We start from the raw sequence: 19,720 nt of genomic DNA on the forward strand, positions 1-19,720 counted from the left end.
TGGTGACTAAACTAAGAAGTGACTACAATTACATTTCCTTTCTCAGACAACCTTCAGTTTTTCTTGGAATTGAGAATTGCTTCATTTTTCTCTTCACGTTGTTTCCATTGAATGTCTATCCTCCACATCCTTTACTAACTCTATAAAAATGATTCTTCTATAACTCTCAATCTAGTTAAGTCTATTAAACAATTTATCAGCTCTGTACTCTTCTAGAGATATCCCTACTGGAGCATCTGACCTTCTATTCTACCCTGGGCTGGCTATTTTCAGTAGCAATCATCTTGGGACTTCCCTTGGCCACATCCTAGACAATCCCTTACCTATTTTCTCTGTGGGATACTCTAACTTTTAATTTCTTCTATGCATCTCTGAATTATTTAAATAATAACAGTAAGAATGTTTGGTTCTATGGTATTTAAGTCAATCAAATTCTCCTCTCCTCAATTTTTAAATCAGTTTTTTTTTAAATTAAGCACCAAGTTTTAAACACCCCAGTACTGTCAGAGGGAGCTCATCAACTAAAGACTGTGTGACAGCAATGAGCTCTCAAGACCCACCCCCAAGATTCAAAAGGAAGGAACAGGAGAGATGTGTGGGGAAGAACTAAAATAATGACTGCAAAATAATGGAAGAGGAAAATGAAATTAATCTCAAATACTGGCTACATTATCAGGCAGTGAAATAGGATGAGACAGAGAAAACATCATAGAAAGGAGAAAGATCTTCCAGAGACTTCAAAGGGTTTCTTCCATGTCTGTATGAGATCACCTAAAGCTTGGGGTGAGGGGAGGGGTGGATTTCTTTGGGCAGGTAAGAGAGTTCCTTCCGTATCAAGGGGATGGAGAGAAAGAAAAGTAAGACTTCCAATGTTCTTCCGAAAGGGAGAAGGAATAATCCATGAAGTCGGGAAAAATATAGAAAAATATTTTCCACAGCTCGAGTGCCCAAAAACAACCAGAAAATTAAGGGATATATCCTGGAAAAGCGTGCTCTTCCTGGTACAGGAACTCTACCAGAATCTACCCCAATTCTGGCAAGGATCACAGCTAAAACAAAAATTTGGAATATATCTATGGGTACCTAAGAAGAGAGCAAGAAAAGAGCTTATTAGAAAAACTAAGCAAAATTCATTTCAAAATAGGAAAGGTAATAAAATACAGACATCCTGATACTTCCATTTCCTTCCATCTTCTAACCCTTCTCCGTGTTGATTATTAATGCTGCGCTCTCTTCTCTTGGCTTCTGTGACGCTTCAGTCCCTTCGCTCTCTTCTGCCTTCTCGCCTACTTCTTGGTCCTCCTTTGCAGGAACAGTAAAGGCTGGAGCTGTGGCTCCGAATCGGGAGGTTCCTCTTCTCTTCCGTCTTCATGGTCTCCTTATCTGATGACGCAACCGTGTCTATTCCCATAATACCATTTACAGGCTCACGGTTCCCAAACGTGTATCTTTAGCCCTGATCTCCTGGATTATATTACCAGCTGCCTATTTTGGCATCTCCACTTGTACATCTAGTAGACATATCAAAGTTTAAAAATATCAAGATGCTTGAATTCTGTCTCCAAAACTATTCTCCTTCACCTCCTTTGTGGGCCTGAAGACCATCCAGGACTTGCCATATCATTAATCATCTGCCTTTCCTGTGGGAAGCAGATGGATTTAACCAACTCAAATTGTTCTGAAGCTAAACACATTAAGACACTGATGCCCCTTCTGAAGACATAAATTATGCATTTTGCAAACAAGGAAGAAAATATTCAATGTTTACAAAATTTCCTCTCCCTCAAAACCCCTCCATTTTTCTGTACTGAAAATCAGATTGCTTTAATATTCTCTTAGTAGAATGGAGGATATTACACTCCCATTAAAGTGCTTGGATTGAGGTAAGGCTGCCTTGGGAAGGTAGCAGCCCCCATTCATACCCACGAGGCAATCACAAATATTTGACAAGGGCCTGGGAGACCCCTGCTCACAGATCTGTCTGGTCCCTTCACAGCAACCAGCCTGGCTGGTATTGACACATTCCTAGAATGATACGAACCCCCCTTCCTATTTCTATGTGTTTGTACATTTGGTTCCTTCTGGAACACACACACACACACACACACACACACACACACACAGGCTGGGTGATCCCTGTTCACCCTTCAGGACCTGGCTTCTACATCACTTCTCTAGAGAAGCCTTCCCCGACACACTCTCCCTCCTGCTCAAGCTGGGTGAGCTCTCCAAATTATATGGTCTCGTAGCTCTCTGTATTTCTCCAACCATTTAAAATTTGTCATTTTAAAAGCAGTGTGTGTGTGTGTGTGTGTGTGTGTGTGTGTGTGTAGATATCTATATCTCCACTGGTCTCTAAGTTCCAAAAGAATAGAGACTGTGTCCCCAGAACCTCACCTGGTTCCTAGCATAAGTTCATGACCCACAGATGACGGAGGCAGGAGATGGGAAGCAAACTTCCGATCAGCAAGCTCTTCTTTTTATGCTGCAGTGAAATCAATCAATCAGGCACAGGAGGGCTCGTTTTCTGGGTACAGGAAATGGCCCATGGGTGACAAAAGGAGTCTGGCTTTTATAGTTTACAACGGGGGTGAATTTATCATTGGAGACTGCAGACGTGCAATTTGGACAGCCAGGGACCTAGTTGTGCAAGTTAAAATTTTAATTCAGGAAGGTAGTTACAAAAAGTGTGAAACTCATTGTCACTGGGATTTTCCCACAACTCACAACTCGGTGTCCGCTGCTTGTTAATGGTTACCTAGAGCCTCACTATTTGCTTTTCTCCTTCCAGGACTCATCTGCAATGGGAAAGGGTAAAAGTCTAGGGCCCAGCCTTTCAGTATTTGCCTCCTTCCTTCAAGACCCATTGGGGTTAGGAAGAGGTAAATGTTTGCTTTGGTGGAGATGCTGGGGATGAACCTGGGAAGGGATGAAAATTGGCCTTTTCCCTCAGGCCCCATTGTTACTGGGAAAGGATGCACTGGGAGAGGTTTCCTGTTTGGCTAATTTCCCCTGCCTCCTCCCAAGTCACTCTGTCCCTCCACTCTTCCCAGGGAACTGTCTTTTAGGGATATTATTTTCCATAACCTTTCACCTAATCCATCAAAGTTAACAGTCAAGAAGTATTCATTGAATGGATGAGCAAACAATAGATAACAAGCAAGTTCAGAGGCTAGGGAAGAAGAAGGAATTTAAAATCTAGAGAAAGGACCAGTGTACAGAATGGATGAATTAACATTGTTAGAATCTAACGAATGAACCAAAGGAGGTGAATGCTAGTAATAACAGGAGTATTATCTCTACAAAAGAGACAAGTCTTCAAAAGAGTCACACCAGAACAACAAACCCCAAAATTTTTCACCACAATAGCTTGACCTGCTAATGAAAATTCAAATTTGAAGTCACCCCCTCCCTCTTCCTTGCATTCCTCCTATACCAACTGGTGTTTCTTCCCTTAACTCTTGTCTGACTACCTTTAATTCCTGTTCATAGATCAATAAAGCCATTATTAGCACTCTACATACCCTCTTCCTTAGCTTTCTTTCTGCTGGGCCAATATCCAAACCAAAAGATCCCCCATACTCATCCTGATTTCCTAGTAACTACACTCAACCTATATAAAGCCAGTGATAGAAAAATCACAGAACAATATAGCACACTACAAATCCATTCCACTTCTCTTTGGCCCTTCGTTCCATTCAATGATACTTTTACTGACTGCACCAAATATTTCAGACTTTCTCCATGCTTTACATGTCCCCAAACATACCACCTGTATTCATCAGCTTTTCTTCATTGTGACAAAATACCTGAGAAAATCAACTTAGAAGAGGAATAATAATCATTTGGTTCACATATTCAGAGGTTTCAGTCCACAGTCAGCCGACTCCCTTATCTCTGGGCCTATGGTAAGGCAGTAAGTATATGATGGCAGAAGGACAGGGCAGAAGAAAGCACTCACTTCCTGGTGGTTACAAACAGAAAGAGAAGAACGAGCTACGGACAGCTCCAAACCACAGCACCACTCTCTCACCTGGGGAGCTTGTGAAACCACCTTCCAATCTCTGGAGATACTGATTTAACTGGTCCAGCCTGACTTAATTGGCCCAGCCTCCCTAAATAAATTATGTACTTATCTTTAAGAGAAAACTGATGGCATCACTGTGGATTTAAGAAACTGAACAATAGTTGAAATATCCCCCTATCTTTTCCCACTCATATTTATAGGGTACGTTTTCATCACTGTGACCAAAATGCCTGACTAGAATAACTTAGAGGTGGAAAAGTTTATTTGGGGCTGATGATTTCAGAGGTTCAGTTCATGGTTGAACGACTCCATTGTTCTGGACTTGGGGTGAGGAGGAGCATCATGGCAGAGGGTGTGGCAGTGGAAAGCTGCTCCGCTTACGTCAGCCGGGAAGGAGGTAGGGGAGGAAGATTGAGAGAAAGAGAAGCTAGGGACAAAATATAATCCCCAAGGACCCATCCCCAGTGACCTCCCTCCTCCAGCAGTGCCCAACCCGCTTATAGTTACCACCCAGTAATCCACTGGAATTATTCCTCCATCAAATGGATTAATCAAATGGGTGAATCCACTGACTAGGTTACAGCTCTCAGAATCTCACCATTCCACCTCTGAACATGGGTATCATCTTTCCAATACCTGAGCTTTTGGGGGGACACTTACATTCACACAATAACAAAGAGCATTTCTGTCTGTCTACTTCCCTCAGAGCCAGCAGATAGGGAGGGAGGGAAAGAATCCACGTCTGGTAACTACTAAGGAAAGGGGGCCAGGGACACAAGGATGGGAGCATTATGAGATGGAGAGTGGAAAGTAATGAATCAAGAAATTCTGGGGGTGGAATAGCAAAAGCAATTCTAAGCAGGAAGTGTGAATCAGGAGGTATAGCGATACCAGATTTCAAACTGTACTACAGAGCAATAGTAACAAAAACAGCATGGTACTGGTACCAAAACAGGCGGGTGGACCAATGGTACAGAATAGAGGACACAGAGACCAATCCACAAAATTACAATTATCTTATATTCGATAAAGGGGCTAAAAGCATGCAATGGAGGAAGGATAGCATCTTCAGCAAATGGTGCTGGGAAAACTGGAAATCCATATGCAACAAAATGAAACTGAATCCCTTTCTCTCACCATGCACAAAAGTTAACTCAAAATGGATCAAGGAGCTTGATATCAAATCAGAGACTCTGAGTCTGACAGAAGAAAAAGTTGGCTACGATCTACATATTGTGGGGTCGGGCTCCAATTTCCTCAATAGGACACCCATAGCACAAGAGTTAAAAACAAGAATCAACAAATGGGACTTACTAAAACTAAAAAGTTTTTTCTCAGCAAGAGAAACAATAAGAGAGGTAAATAGGGAGCCTACATCCTGGGAACAAATCTTTACTCCTTACACTTCAGATAGAGCCCTAATATCCAGAGTATACAAAGAACTCAAAAAATTAGACAATAAGATAACAAATAACCCAATAAACAAATGGGCCAAGGACCTGAACAGACACTTCTCAGAGGAGGACATACAATCAATCAACAAGTACATGAAAAAATGCTCACCATCTCTAGCAGTCAGAGAAATGCAAATCAAAACCACCCTAAGATACCATCTCACTCCAGGAAGATTGGCAGCCATGATGAAGTCAAACAACAACAAGTGCTGGCGAGGATGTGGGGAAAAGGGTACTCTTGCACATTGCTGGTGGGACTGCAAACTGGTGCGGCCAATTTGGAAAGCAGTATGGAGATTCCTGGGAAAGCTGGGGATGGAACCACCATTTGACCCAGCTATTGCCCTTCTTGGACTATTCCCTGAAGACCTTAAAAGAGCGTACTACAGGGATACTGCCACATCGATGTTCATAGCAGCACAATTCACAATAGCTAGACTGTGGAACCAACTTAGATGCCCTTCAATAGATTAATGGATTTAAAAAATGTGGCATTTATACACAATGGAGTATTAGCACTAAAAAATGACAAAATCATGGAATTTTCAGGGAAATGGATGGCATTAGAGCATTAGCTAAATGAAGCTAGCCAATCCCTAAAAAACAAATGCCAAATGTCTTCTTTGATATAAGGAGAGCAACTAAAAACAGAGCAGGGAGGAAGAGCATGAGAAAAAGATTAACATTAAACTGGGATGAGAGGTGGGAGGGAAAAGGAGAGAGAAGGGAAATTGCATGGAAATGGAAGGAGACCCTCATTGTTATACAAAATTACATATAAGAGGATGTGAGGGAAAGGGGGAAAAATCAAGGGAAATGAATTACAGTAGATGGGGTAGAGAGAGAAGATGGGAGGGGAGGGGAGGGGGATAGTAAAGGATAGGAAAGGCAGCAGAATACAACAGTCACTAGTGTGGCAATATGTAAAAACGTGTATGTGTAACTGATGTGATTCTGCAATCTGTATACGGGGTAAAAATGGGAGTTCATAACCCACTTGAATCAAATGTATGAAATATGATATGTCAAGAGCTTTGTAATGTTTTGAACAACCAATTTTTTAAAAAAGTCAAAAAAAAAAGAAATTCTGGGGATGCATCTCAAGTGTAGAGTACTCTCCTAATACACACCAGGTCCTGGGTTTGATCCCCAGAACCATTAAAAAAAAAAAGAAAAGAAAGGGAGCGAGGGAGAAAAGAAAGGAAGGATTCCCTGGAATACTTTTTTAAGTCACAAACCAGCAGCTGGAGACCAGGGTCCTATCTACAGAAGTCTGGCTCCAGTAGTAGTTTTTCTTTAATAACTAACGTTTTAAAATGGGACAATTGACCTAGAGGTTCTAAATTCCTACTTCTCTTTAACACACTGGGACCACATCCCTACAGGGCAGCCATTAGCAAAATAGCACTTGTCCTATTCTAAATGGGGCTTCCACTCTCTGTTTCACCCCTGGCCTTCCCTGCCTACTTCCCTCACTTACGAGGTCTGCCTGGTGCGTAAAAATATTTAAATTTCCAACCTCTATCTTAGGTCATGAATCTTCCCTTCACCCTACTTTGGAACATTCTAGCTAGTCACAAAATACACTTCCACCCTATTCCCATACCAATATCTGGATCCACTTAACCTCCCTTGGCATCCTGTGTATTCGTTGATATGAGGAAGAACACAGAGAGTTGGATGCAGAACACAGAGAAGACAGCCCTGCTCCAGTGTTACTGAATAGAAAATCCACCTTGTTCTTTCAAGGTGGTGAGGTCAGTGGGCAGAGAACTGAATTCTCAAATGCACAGGGAGCAAGTCTGACCCCCTGCTTTTCTTCTTCCCAGAAGTTAGCTCAAGATACTTTCTGTGGAAAGGAAGGAAGGAACAGCCCCACTCCCCTCTTACTACCCGATCTAAAGAATGAATGTTTATATGCAAAACTTTCACCTCCTCCCACCCAGACTCGCTGTGCTTCTGAAGCTGCATTCTGAAAAGACACCACCGTGGGTGGTTGCTGGGGGCCTTTCCTGTGCAGTCTGCTGCTCTCTGCAACATTTCTCATTCCATTTCTTGAATTTCCCTCCTTTTCGTTCTCATTAAATCTCAATGTCCTAGTCTTCTCCTTTCTTTCTGGCTCCTCCTTACGTCTCCCTAGCTTAGCTTCTTTTATGATTCCTGTCCCATAAGTAGATTTATTTCCCCAGATTCTGCTGAATGGACACTTCCTAGATGCCTCATAATCACCTTAAATTCTGCTTTTCTCTCTTCCCGTGTTCATTTCCATAGGCTAGATATGATTAAGGAGAGCATCCATTTTAATGCCTCTCTCAGGATTTGCTAACAGTCCGAGTCAAAAGGAGAATTCATGGCAATTTAGAACAAAAGGGAAAGTAACTTGAACATCTAACTTCTTGGGACAGAGACTTTGAAGGGCCAAGAGAAAGGACCCTGCCTACAGTACAGGGCAAAATGTATAAATGGATAAGGCACAGTCGGAATTATCATTTTATAGTGAGAGGAGAAAAAGCACCAATTAAACTACTAATCAAAAGATTTTATGACTAAATAGTCGTTATTTAGTTATTGTTCATTTTGTAAAAACTTAACTGCTACTGTATGCCAGGCACTCAACTAAACACTCGATATGTGACCTTGAACAATGTGACCTTGACATGTGTCCCCAGTCCTCAGTGGTCGTGGGGATAACAGACAGTGAACAATGTAATATGCAGTAGCTCAGTAGGTCATTGCTCCCTGTGGTGAGTGCTACGAAGGAGGACTTCAGAGATACCGACTTGAATTCTATTCAAGGTCAATAACAGATCCTTCTGCCATGATTTGACCTTCCCCGTCTTGATTACTTCTCTGACCTCAATGCTCCAGACCTGCACATTCCGGGTCTTTCTGCTGGCTACTCTCTCTTTGTGGAGTTCTGATCCCCCAAGCCCTACCATGACCAGCGGACCTGCATCATTCATATCCACCTAAGTAAAAATCTCATCTTCTCAAAGGTACTTTCTCTGATGTATCTATTTGACCTTCCTCCCCACCTCCCCACCGTCCTTCATTCTGTCCTGTTGCCCTTTTTTTCCCCCACAGCACTGGTCACTATTGGAAAATATAACACTTGCAGCAATGGAGGTTTCTTGCCTGGATCCCCCACTGGACTCAATGACAATTAACATTCAATGATTTACGGATTGCATTCATTTTCTTCACTGCTGCCTCCATAGGACTTGGAATTATGCCTACTACAATAAAGGCACTCTACATGGTAAACAAATAAAGGAGCAATTAGACAACAAACTATAATTCTTAGATGTCCATGGAGCTAGAGAAATGCTGTCTGCCTTTTTTCATCTTTTTGTGGTGTGGATATAGATTTGAAAGAGGGAAAGAGATGGATTTAATGAATGTTGGCATTTCCAAAATAGAATTCATATTTCAGAAATAGAATTCACAGGCATTGGGGACTTGGGTGCATATGGGAGATGAGAAGCAGGGACTATGATAAGTCAAATGTGTCTCAGTGGTTGACTGGAATTCAAAAGTAAAGAGAAGGAACATTGAAAAAAGATAATTAATTCAGTCTCAAATCAATTCAACTGCCTCAAGGCCCTCTGAAGGCTGTTGTTCAGTGCAAGTGAGAAATTTTGGATTGGAACAAAGGAGACCAGTTGGAGCTAGAAATCCAAATTTGGGAGCCATATGCATTTGGGTGGCAGCCAAAGCCACGAGATTAGTGAGATCACCCAGAAAGCGTGTGAGTAGTGAGAAGAGGGGGGCTTCTAGGGAACCCTAGGTAACACCACTGAGCAGAAAAATCCAAGAGATGAAAAAAAAAGGGGGGGATTTACAGAGGAAGGAGAACCAACAGCTCCTAGGTTCATAACATTTTTTTTAAAAAAATAGGTTTGTGAAAGTGCAAGTGATATCAAATGCTGCAGAAAACTTAAGATAAAATTTTGGTAAGTGGGAGGTCATGGGTGACCACAGATGAGCAATTTTAGCTTTGAATCTCATCGCACAAGACTTTGCCGCTATTTATCCTCCCTGTTTCGGTCATTTGCCACCCTTTAGTCACTAATCCCCACTCCTTAAAGACTAAGGGTCCTTCTGACAACTGCATCCTTCAACATCACTCTTATGTAATTTTAATTTCAAGCTGCCCACAACCCACCCTTTATCTCTTATTTTAATCCCTCTTATACATCAACTCCAAAATTCCAAAATTTTCTTTCTTCCTTTTTCTTTTTTCCCTCCCTAGTGCTGGGGGATGGAAGAAGTTCCTTCCTAAATGTTGTTCTTTATTCAACTCCTTCAAGACTTCTGCTTCTGAATACCTCTCTCCTAATTTAAGTGGCCCAAATCTGACCTCCTAATCATTCCAACCTTTCCCCCTACACACACACACACAGTGTTTCCCAGTTCAGTGAATTTAAACTCCACCATTCTAGTTACATAGGAAAAAAAAAAATTTTTTTTGAGTCTTCCTTTTTCTCAAACCTCCCCAAACCCAATCTGCCATCATATGCTATTGATTCTCTCTTTAAAAGAGATCTATAATCAGCTCCCTCACTGCTGTTACCCTGGTCCACATCACTGTTATCTCTCATCTAATTTACCACAATAGCCTCCTTACTGGGTTGCCCTACTTTGCCTGGCTCTTTTCAATCTATTTTCAACACAGAAAAAATTCTTTTAAAACTTCAGGCAAAACATATCACTCCTCTGTTCAAACCCTCCAGTGGCCTTTCATCTCACTCCCTGTAGAAGTCAGGATCACTAAAATGGCCTACCAGGCCTTCCATGATTTGACCTTCCCCATCTTGATTACTTCTCTGACCTCATTGCTCCAGACTCAGCTCCAGCCTCACTTGGCTCCCTCTGAACAGGCTGAACACACTCCTACCCCAGGGCCTTTACACTCACTAGTTCCACTCCCTGGAATGCTTATTCTTCCTGACAGTCACATTTTTCCCCTCATCTTTTTTAGGTCAGAACAAAAGAAAATGGGTAAAGCTCAGACGTAGACTTGGGAACTATTTTCATTTGGGTGGCAGCTAAAGTCATGGTATTGATGAGATTCCCCAAGGAGCATTTGTTTAGTGAAAAGGTAAGGTCACTACAGCCAGGTGTGGTGGTGCTCACCTGTAATCCCAGTGGCTCGGGAGGCTGAGGCAAGAGGATTGAGAGTTCAAAGCCAGCCTCAGCAAAAGCAAGGTGCTAAGCAACTCAGTGAGACCCTGTCTCTAAATTACAAAATAGGGCTGGGGATATGGCTTAGTGGTCAAGTGCCCCTGAGTTCAATCCCTAGTACCCCCTCCAAAAAAAAAAAAAAAAAAACATTATCTGCAGAGCCCTGGGGAAGGAACCCCAGCAGAATATAAAAGGAAAAGAAAAGAATTAGCAGCAGAAAGACAGGGAGCCAGAAAATCCCAATATCAGAAAATTCAAGGAGAGGAGGAGTCCCAAGAAATATAGTGTAAGTAAATTCTGCATAAAACTTAATACATGAGTTTGGTGAAGAGGAAGTCATCGGGAACCTTTCATTGACCGGATGGGGCTGAAGCTAGAAAGCAATGACTTGAAAAAGATCTGGAAGAAATGGAAGTTGTGGCTGAAACTGGAGATGACTTTTAAGAAGCTTAGTTCAGCAGAGAAAGAGAAAAAAAATTAGATGTTAGCAAGGGCTTTTTGTACCCTTGGTATTTCTTTTTGTTTTACTAGGAAGAGTTTAAATTGGTCTATATAATAAAGTAACAGGTGTGTTTTCATTTTCCCCTGGGGAATAGGAGAGTGGTGTGCTGGTGAACGATCTATTCCAAGAAAACAAGATGTTTTTTACTTTAGAGTAAAAAAAATATATATGTGTCTGTAGACTGAGAGATAGGAGGTACAAGAGAGGAAAGGAATGATTGATGCAGCTAAGATCTGCAAAACGCAGTCAATAAAATATCCAACAAGTTATGGCCAAGGGATGGGGTACAATAATGAATGGAATGAGCATCAGAGAGCTCGTAGCATAATGGATGTGAGTGAAGTTAAGACCACAACTATAGGTTCTGGTTTGAAATCAAAGGAACGTTAAGAAAGGGGGAAAGGACAGGTTACAGGAAATTGAGGAAGTTTATATATGATAGCCTCAATTTTCTCAGCAAAGCAAGGGACTGCAATCTTTGGAGAGCGGAGTGCCTATGAGAAGCGGGCTTAAGGGAGGTAGTACAGACTAGATATTTGCAATAATAGTCAAAGAGAATGGGAGCACACAAGAAAACAAGTCACTATGAGGAAAAGCATATTCTTAAAAGGAAAATTAAAACCCTGAAGCACTTAAAATAACAGGTAGACAACATGAACTAGAATATAAAGTATTTTGGTTAAAATTATTAAAAACAAAAAGTCAAATAAAAAGCATGATTTAATAAAATGTAAGTTTCAGATATTAAGTGTATAATCACTGGAATGAGAAAATTCAGTGGCTATTTGTCCCTAATAAAGAAATCCTTTCATGTGATAAAATATGAGTGAACTTTGAGGACATTATGCTGAATGGAACCATCTGGTCACAGATGATATAGATATTCCAAACATCTAACATAAGTGAAATCAGACAAATATACTGCATGATTCCACTTATGTTAGATATCTATGACAGTCAAAATTGCAGAAGGTTAAGTGGGAATTGCAGGGTCCGGGGGAGGGGGAACCAGGAAGAAAAAAAAGTAGAGAGGCAGAGCACTCAAGGGAATAAGGACGGAACTTTAAAGCTGATTGCACACGGGAACAGGAAAATGATTCAGGGATGATTTCAGGGCTTCATGCTGGATAACTGTGATACAAAAATAGGGAATTGGTAGTGTGGATTGAAAGTTAGTTTGGGAGAACTTGTGAGTTTGGTTGTACCTAAGCTGAGAATGAGATGAAAACAGAACACGAATTGGAAAAATACAGGCAGATGGGCTGGGGTTGTGGCTCAGCGGTAGAGCACTCGCCTAGCATGTGTGAGGCCCTGGGTTCGATCCGCGGCACCACATATAAATAAGTAAATAAATATATTGTGCCCAACTGAAAAATAAATATATATAAAAAAAGAAAAATATAGGCAGAAGTAAAATTTAGACTTCTTGTTAATATTCAGACACACCTGACACATTCTACAGAATTCCATGGAATGTCCAATCCTTGTTATCATGTCACATTCTATAGGTTTATTGTCTTTGTGCTGCTTCATCATAAGCATGGATCCTGCCCCTCAAAAGACCACAAACACAGTCTGCCTATTCCACTGTCCCGTGAAGAGTTCCGGATAAGAACAGCATAGAATAGAAAAGATAATAAATCTGAATTCTTTAAATCACTCTCCTCAAAGTCCCCTGGCCATTCCCGCAAAGGGACGTTCCCACTGGGTATCACTTGCCCCAGAGCCCACTCTCCTACCTACTTTTGAGTGTCTTTGCATCTACATACCTACACGGTGGAAACACTGCCTACTGTATACCTCCACCCATCTTTTCCTAACTCCATGACTTGGTGCGAATACTACCCCAGAAACGGGCAAGTGCTATGAGCCAGTTTAATGGCTTTTTTTTATTTGTTTGTTTATTCTTGTTTTATTGGAATAAATCGTTCACCAGCACACCACTCTCCTATTCCCCATATCCGAACAAAGGGGGCCTATTGAAGAGCTTCTAAACCCCAAGCGCCTTCTACTTCTCAGATGAATTTCACCAACATTTCTAAACTTTGCAACTGCTCTCACGGCTTTCTAAATAATCTATTGACGAATCTGACTCACCCACTGTTGTCTTCAATAGTAAATACTGAGCACAACATTCCGTGCACAGATAGTCATACGAAGTGAGAGTGAAAGACAGACAGGTCAGGGGAGTGCGTTATGACTTCAGAGAAAGTGAGTCTCCCTCACAGAAGGAATTTAGGAGGATTTGCCATGTGGAAGAAGAAAAACTTCAGTGGAAACTCTGTTCTCTGTAGGGTGATAATAAAGGTGAAGTAATCCCCCCCCCCTTCCAACCATTTATGAGTCATTTCCTTTTTTCATTCTTCCTGTTTGTCCTTGGTATTTCCACAAGTAATCGTTGAGTCTAACTTTCACCCTTGCCTCCCCCTCCCTGGTATTGGATGAATATACTGAGGGTTCCAAAGCCCTTGATGTTGAAAGCTGTTAGGAAGCCAGAAATGACTTGTAAATTTGCAAACTTTCCAGTTTACTCTGAGCCTGTCTGATTCAATGTGCAGATAGAAGCTCCAAACCAGCTGTGGTCTGAGTGCATGCTCTCCTTCTCTCTCTCTCTCTCTCTCTCTTCCCCGCCCCCCATCTTCTCTCCCTGCACACCTCCCCACCCAGCCCACTTTCTTCCTTCCCCTTTGACAGTTCTTTCAGGACTTCAGAGCCATCTTGTTTGGGAGGGCTATCACAAGGAGAGGAAGTGAGGCTGAGCCCAAGATTGAAACTCATAACTGAACTTCTGTGAGTGCACCAAAGGCATGAGAAAGACAGAAGAGAAAGGAGCAAAACAGAGTCACTTTGAAAGGGAACCATGAAAACGAAACTTCTTAGCCCGTTTACTCTTGCCCAAATAACATCAGAGTGTCCACCTCTGAGAATAATCAGACTAGTCTTGGTGTGCCTCCTTTCCTCTGGCATGTTCAAATATCTGCAAAGAGGATGAACTTAGTCCTGGGGACATCCTGGAGAGTGAGTCCTGGTCCCTCCTCACTGGCCAGCTGACCTCATGGGAGTTGCTCAGCCTTCCCTGGAGGTCCACATTGATAACAGTTCAACCGTCAATGGCTAGGATCCTTTATAGTCAGCACCTACCTTCCTGGTTGATCCGTGGCTATGCCATACCAGTTGCTGCATATTTTTAATTAACTCTAAATAAAGAGTGTCTGTGAAGAAACTAACACGGAGCCTGCCTGACACACAGTAGTAGGTGTTCAATTTTTCCCACCCACCCACCCACCCCTAAACCTCACACCACTGAAGTTCTGTCGGGGAGTCATTGTTAAAAACTCTTATTATTATGTTCCACAGCTTACATAAAGGAAAACCTAGACACAGGGGTGAATGGACTAAGAAGGCAATAGTGAGTCAGAGGGAACAACACCGAACAAGACTCCTCATGCCGACTCAGAGCATTAACCAAAGACGCCAAGTTTCCCTGATAATTCACAGTCGTAAAAAAGGGCACAAACTTTGAGATCAGAAAGATCTGGGTTCAACAACCAATAAAAAAATAAAAAATTAAAAAAATAAAAATAAAAAAAATAAAAAAAAGAAAGATCTGGGTTCGTATTTCTGTTCCTGCCACTTCCTCTCCATGTGATCTTAAGGCACTTAACCTTTCTCAGCCTCAATTCCTCCTCACCTGTAAAAGGAGACTAACATGCCTAAATGATTACGTGGTGTAATGCATAAAAGGAGTTTTAAATGGGATCGGTTCTTGTTTCGTTTGAGCTGAGATTCCAAATACCAAAAACAAAACATGACGTGCTGAGTTTCCTCACCTTACAAAGCTTGCCCACTCATTCAGCCCATTCATTCAAGAATTTCCAAAAGACACAGCCCACCAGTGTGGTGTTGTGGCCCTTAGCACATCACCTACATGGGGAGCTGAAATTGAAGAGAAAGGGGAGAAAGAGAGTTTCTTTGGAAAGAGCTGTTGGAATTCTATGTTCTGTTCCTTTTCCCCCATGGGAAAGAGGGACTCCAACCTCACCTCAAGCCAATTTGGGCAGGCTTTAATAGGACAATAAATAAAAAAAAATCATTCAGGTGACATATGTCCTCTAGAATTTGGGTGTTATCGTTTCAATCTTTAATATCCACGGTGAAGCTCATGTGTTAAGCAATGCAGGAATGTTCAGAGGTGAAGTGATTAAATTATGAAGGCTCTGACCTCATTGGTGCATTAATTCATTTTAAGGATGAACAATCTGAATGGACTACTGGGTGCTAGCCATAGGCAGGTGGTGTGGCTGGAGGACGGAGGTCACTGGATTCAGGACCTGGACTATATCTGTCTAGAGCCTCTTGCTTCTCTCTCTCATACTCTGCTTCCTGGCAGCCATAAGCTGAGAAACTTTCCTCCACCACATTCTTCTTCCACAAGGTTCTGCCTCATCTCAGGCCTAGGTCGATATCATGGAACTCTGAAACGGTGAGCCTCGATTTTCCTCCTCCTCTTAAGTTGTTCTTGTCAGGTCTTTTGGTCACAGGGACAGAAAGTTGACTGACACATTGGGGTACAGGCAGAGTCTGAAGAGAAGCTGGAGCCAGAAGTGCCTGAGGTCACAAAGCAGAGAAAGAGGAAGATCGTCCACGGATGGTGATAGAGACATGCAAGAGTGTTTCTCCCGACCCGACATAAGCTTTCCAGGATGAAGTCAGCTTGAAGTCATTTTGAAAGCTCAGCACTGCATAGAGGTCACCATAACCAACCAGAGGAAGCTCAGTTCAGAGGGAAGATAAGAAGCATCACCTAAACTGGGCATGGGGATACTTGCCTAGAATCCCAGGGACTCAGGGAAGGGAGGTGGGCTGAGACAGGAGGATGGCAAGTTCAAAGCCAGCCTCAGCAACTTAATAGGCCGTCAGCAACTCAGCAAGACCCCATCTCCAAGTAAAATATAAAGAATGGCTGGGGATGTGGCTCAGTGGTTAAGCACCCCGGGTTCAATCCCTGAGACAAAAAAAGAAAAAGGAAGAGGAAGAGGAAGGGGAAGAAGGAAAAGGATTAATCATCACCTGCCTAACAGGAATCAGTTAAAGTTGCCAGCAAGGGAATCCACAAAGAACCGAAAATATAGCCCAGGGGTGAAACAGACTGCAATTGTAAATCTGCTCCATTCCAGGTCACATAATAAGGTGTGCCCCAACGGTTCTACATCCTATGGCAGTTCAGTGTCCTCTTTCAGATAGAGGTTTTCATGGTTTCCTCTGGCTCCAGATCTGATTTCTAATTAATGTGCTCAGTTTACGGATCATTTGGCTCTGTGTGTGTATTTTCCTATTTCTTACCACCTTAAGCCCCAGGCAAGGCCCACGGTTCTTTCTGCAATTTTCACGTTAAAATCTCCATTTACATAAGTCCATTTACGTGGATAGAACTTCTGATTATACCAAAGATTTCTGGAGGGGGGGGGTTCATTTATACTGAAGCAACACAAAGAGGCAGCTATTATGTTTATCTTGCCAGCAAGCATTTCCACCTCATTTTGTTCTAATAGACTCTTTCACCCTAGGCAAAAAGGGAGGTACCTGACCTGTATAAGACAGTCATAGTGCCCTATTTCCCTGACACTCTGATTGGTCTAAGGGATGGACATGTAATCCAAGCAGGACCAATAAGAACAGGTCTCTGGAATTGTTAAATAGATACTGGACCCCCCCCAAAAAAAAACTCTTCTATAATTTCTGACATGAGTCTGGCAGCCACCATGTTTCCTAGGTGTGGCAAAGTCCTATTCATAGTAGGAAAGAATAAGGTCAACCCTGAAGGAGAAACAGAGCCAAGCAGAGATGAGAAAAACAGTAAAGAAAAAAGAGGAGGGAGAACTCAGATTCTGGTTGCTGGGAATCGTGACTGCAGAATGACTGCAAGAGAGTACGCCGTGGGGCTTTCCAAGGTCTCCTAAGTGCACACAGCCTAGGGGTTCCTGAGGAACCCCTTCACTGCCTGGAAAAAAAAAAACCTTATAAATTTACTCTGCTTTCCATTTCAAAATCTAGAGGGGATTCTAGAGAGCAGATTAGAGAAAGACTGCATTTCTATTTGTTCTGTAGCTTGGGATTTAAACAACGGGAGTACTGCTCCTCTGTGAGATGGATGAGAGAGGGATTTCACTAAAATTCCATATTGGACAGTCAGAGCAACTTAGAGACTCAGACATTTGGGAACATTAAACGAAGAGAAAATAGCACCTTGGAGCCAAGCTGGTTGCAGCAGCAGCCGCAGTGGTAGCAGTGCAGGTTCCCCACAGAGGGACAGGATGACACAGAAACACAATGAACAGACTTGGTTCAGAAAAAAACCCGCGGTCAGAAAAGCATCCTGAGGTTAGCTGATCCAGATACTGCACTGTGAACTGGTGTTTGAAAAGGGCTGTTTCTCAAATGGTCATAGAGAGGAGAAGTGGCAGCCACCTTGAGGTAGCTATGCTGTAGCTCCTGCTGCCAGAGCTGGGAGATCACGGTAAACTTTGCCCTCGTCTGTTGCCAAACACCTATCCTTCAGCCTCGGGTGTGCCTAGCAGAATGTGAGTAAAACAGGCACAGAGAAGATAGTACCCTTGGAGATTCAAATTAGAAAAGTGAAGGGGAGACCAACTCACCAACTCGACTCTCCTTTGAGTCTGGCAGCTCATGTGACTAGCTGAATGAGGTGGGTTGGGAATTTGAAAAGGCGGGTGTGAAAAACACTTAGGAACTAAGTCTGGGAAGGCTGTGTTCATGGGCAGCCCCATAAGTAGAATTCTTGGGAGGCTTCTGAGATCCAGCCTCCAGAAAGAGATCAGCAACTGCGGGGCCCTGGGGGTGTGCTGATCTAACATCTCCAGAGCAGATACCACCCCACAGAGCCCCTAATGGCTGATTAGACCTGAGCCCCACACACCAGAACTGCCCTCATGGAACTCTGCACAGTCCCACCCTGGGAGAGCATCAATCTGGTCTGTGCAGACAAAACTCCAATTGATAGTGAGGAACCCAGACTCATTCCATCTTAAGATTGGGAGCCATCTCGTCACAAAGTCATGAAAAGTTCTTTTCTGTTTGACTATAAAAATACTAAGATTTCTATTGGGCCTGATGTTTAAACTTGTTTGGAATTCCTGCCCGTGCCTTGAACTCACCCATGCCTGGGTTTCCTTGACCAGATAACAACCCTCCCTGAAACCTCAGCGGTGCCTCATAAATTCTGATGTTGGAATCTGAACTTACTCCCTACCTTGAAATATTAAGCCGTGCAGATCATAGATCTGCTATCTGCCTTTGTGTTACGCTTGCCAGAGCCCTGTTAGCTGTAAGTTCCAGAGACACCCGCCTTTGTAACTTTTTGTGCTGTAAAAACTTCCTTGCACTTAGATCAGATGCTGTTCTCCGGCCCAGCTTTCAGGTGAGGCAGTCGCTGGTCAGCTCTCTTGTGTACCCAATACAAGCTTGCTTTAATTTGGTTTAAAATTGGTCTTTTCTTTGCATTGTGGGTTCAACACTAGTACTTCCCATTCCATCCTACCTTATGCTGGTGAGAAGGGAAGCTGAGACTTGTTTCAACCAGTTTCAGTCTTAGGACAATCCAACTGGCAACTTGGTGAGCAACATGAAAAGAGGAAGGGGTTAACAACCAACCCCCAGCCCTTGCTCTTGCTCTCTCAGTCCACAGCCTAAGAAGAAATGGAAAGAAAGAGAGTTGGCCTAGATAATGACCATCCATTCTCATTGACTGTTTTGACCACTTCTGCAATTTTCACGTTAAAATCCCCATTTACATAAAGCCATTTATTCAGAAGTTCTATCCATGTAAATGGCTTTATGTAAAGTGGAGATGATGATTCCTTCATTTTTCATTAAAAATCTTTTTCCTGTTTCCCGTGTGTGTATGCGTGCATGCTCTTGCTGTATGATGGGTTCATGGACTACATATGCATCTTTGTTTCTTTTTTTTTTCATTTTTAGCATTTTTAAATGTAGTTATTTTTCCTTGTCTTGTCTTTTGAGAGATAGGATTTGGGGTTTGTATATTTTGGTTTTGATTTACTTTGTTTTCATTTGTTTGTTTCTCTTTCTCTCTTTTCTTCTCCTGCTTACAGCCAAATTCACTTCTTCTTTCTCCCTTTACTTAGTTTCTCCAATTTTTCTCCTCCTTCCTTATAACCATGAGCTACTACATCTTTTCTGTATTCTGTCTATTTAGTTTTTGAAATTGTAAACCCTTTTCTACCATCCTACCACATTTTTTTCTCTTAATTAACTATATTTTTACCACCTTTTAGAACTAATTGGTTTATATAACTCTTGTCAACATCATTGATGCTTTTCAATTATTATTGCTCTGGATAACATAGTTGATACCTATTGTTTGCTTTAATGCCAAATCTAGTTTATAGTTAGTTACTTATCATTTTTGCTATTGACATTGCTGACCCTACCATTTGTGGTTTTTTGTTTGTTTGTTTGTTGTGGTAATTAACATTACAGATGTCATAGTAGGAACCAGGTATTTATTTTAAT

The sequence above is a fragment of the Ictidomys tridecemlineatus genome, chromosome 11, assembly GCF_052094955.1.
Source record: "Ictidomys tridecemlineatus isolate mIctTri1 chromosome 11, mIctTri1.hap1, whole genome shotgun sequence".
In the NCBI taxonomy this organism is placed as follows: domain Eukaryota; kingdom Metazoa; phylum Chordata; class Mammalia; order Rodentia; family Sciuridae; genus Ictidomys; species Ictidomys tridecemlineatus.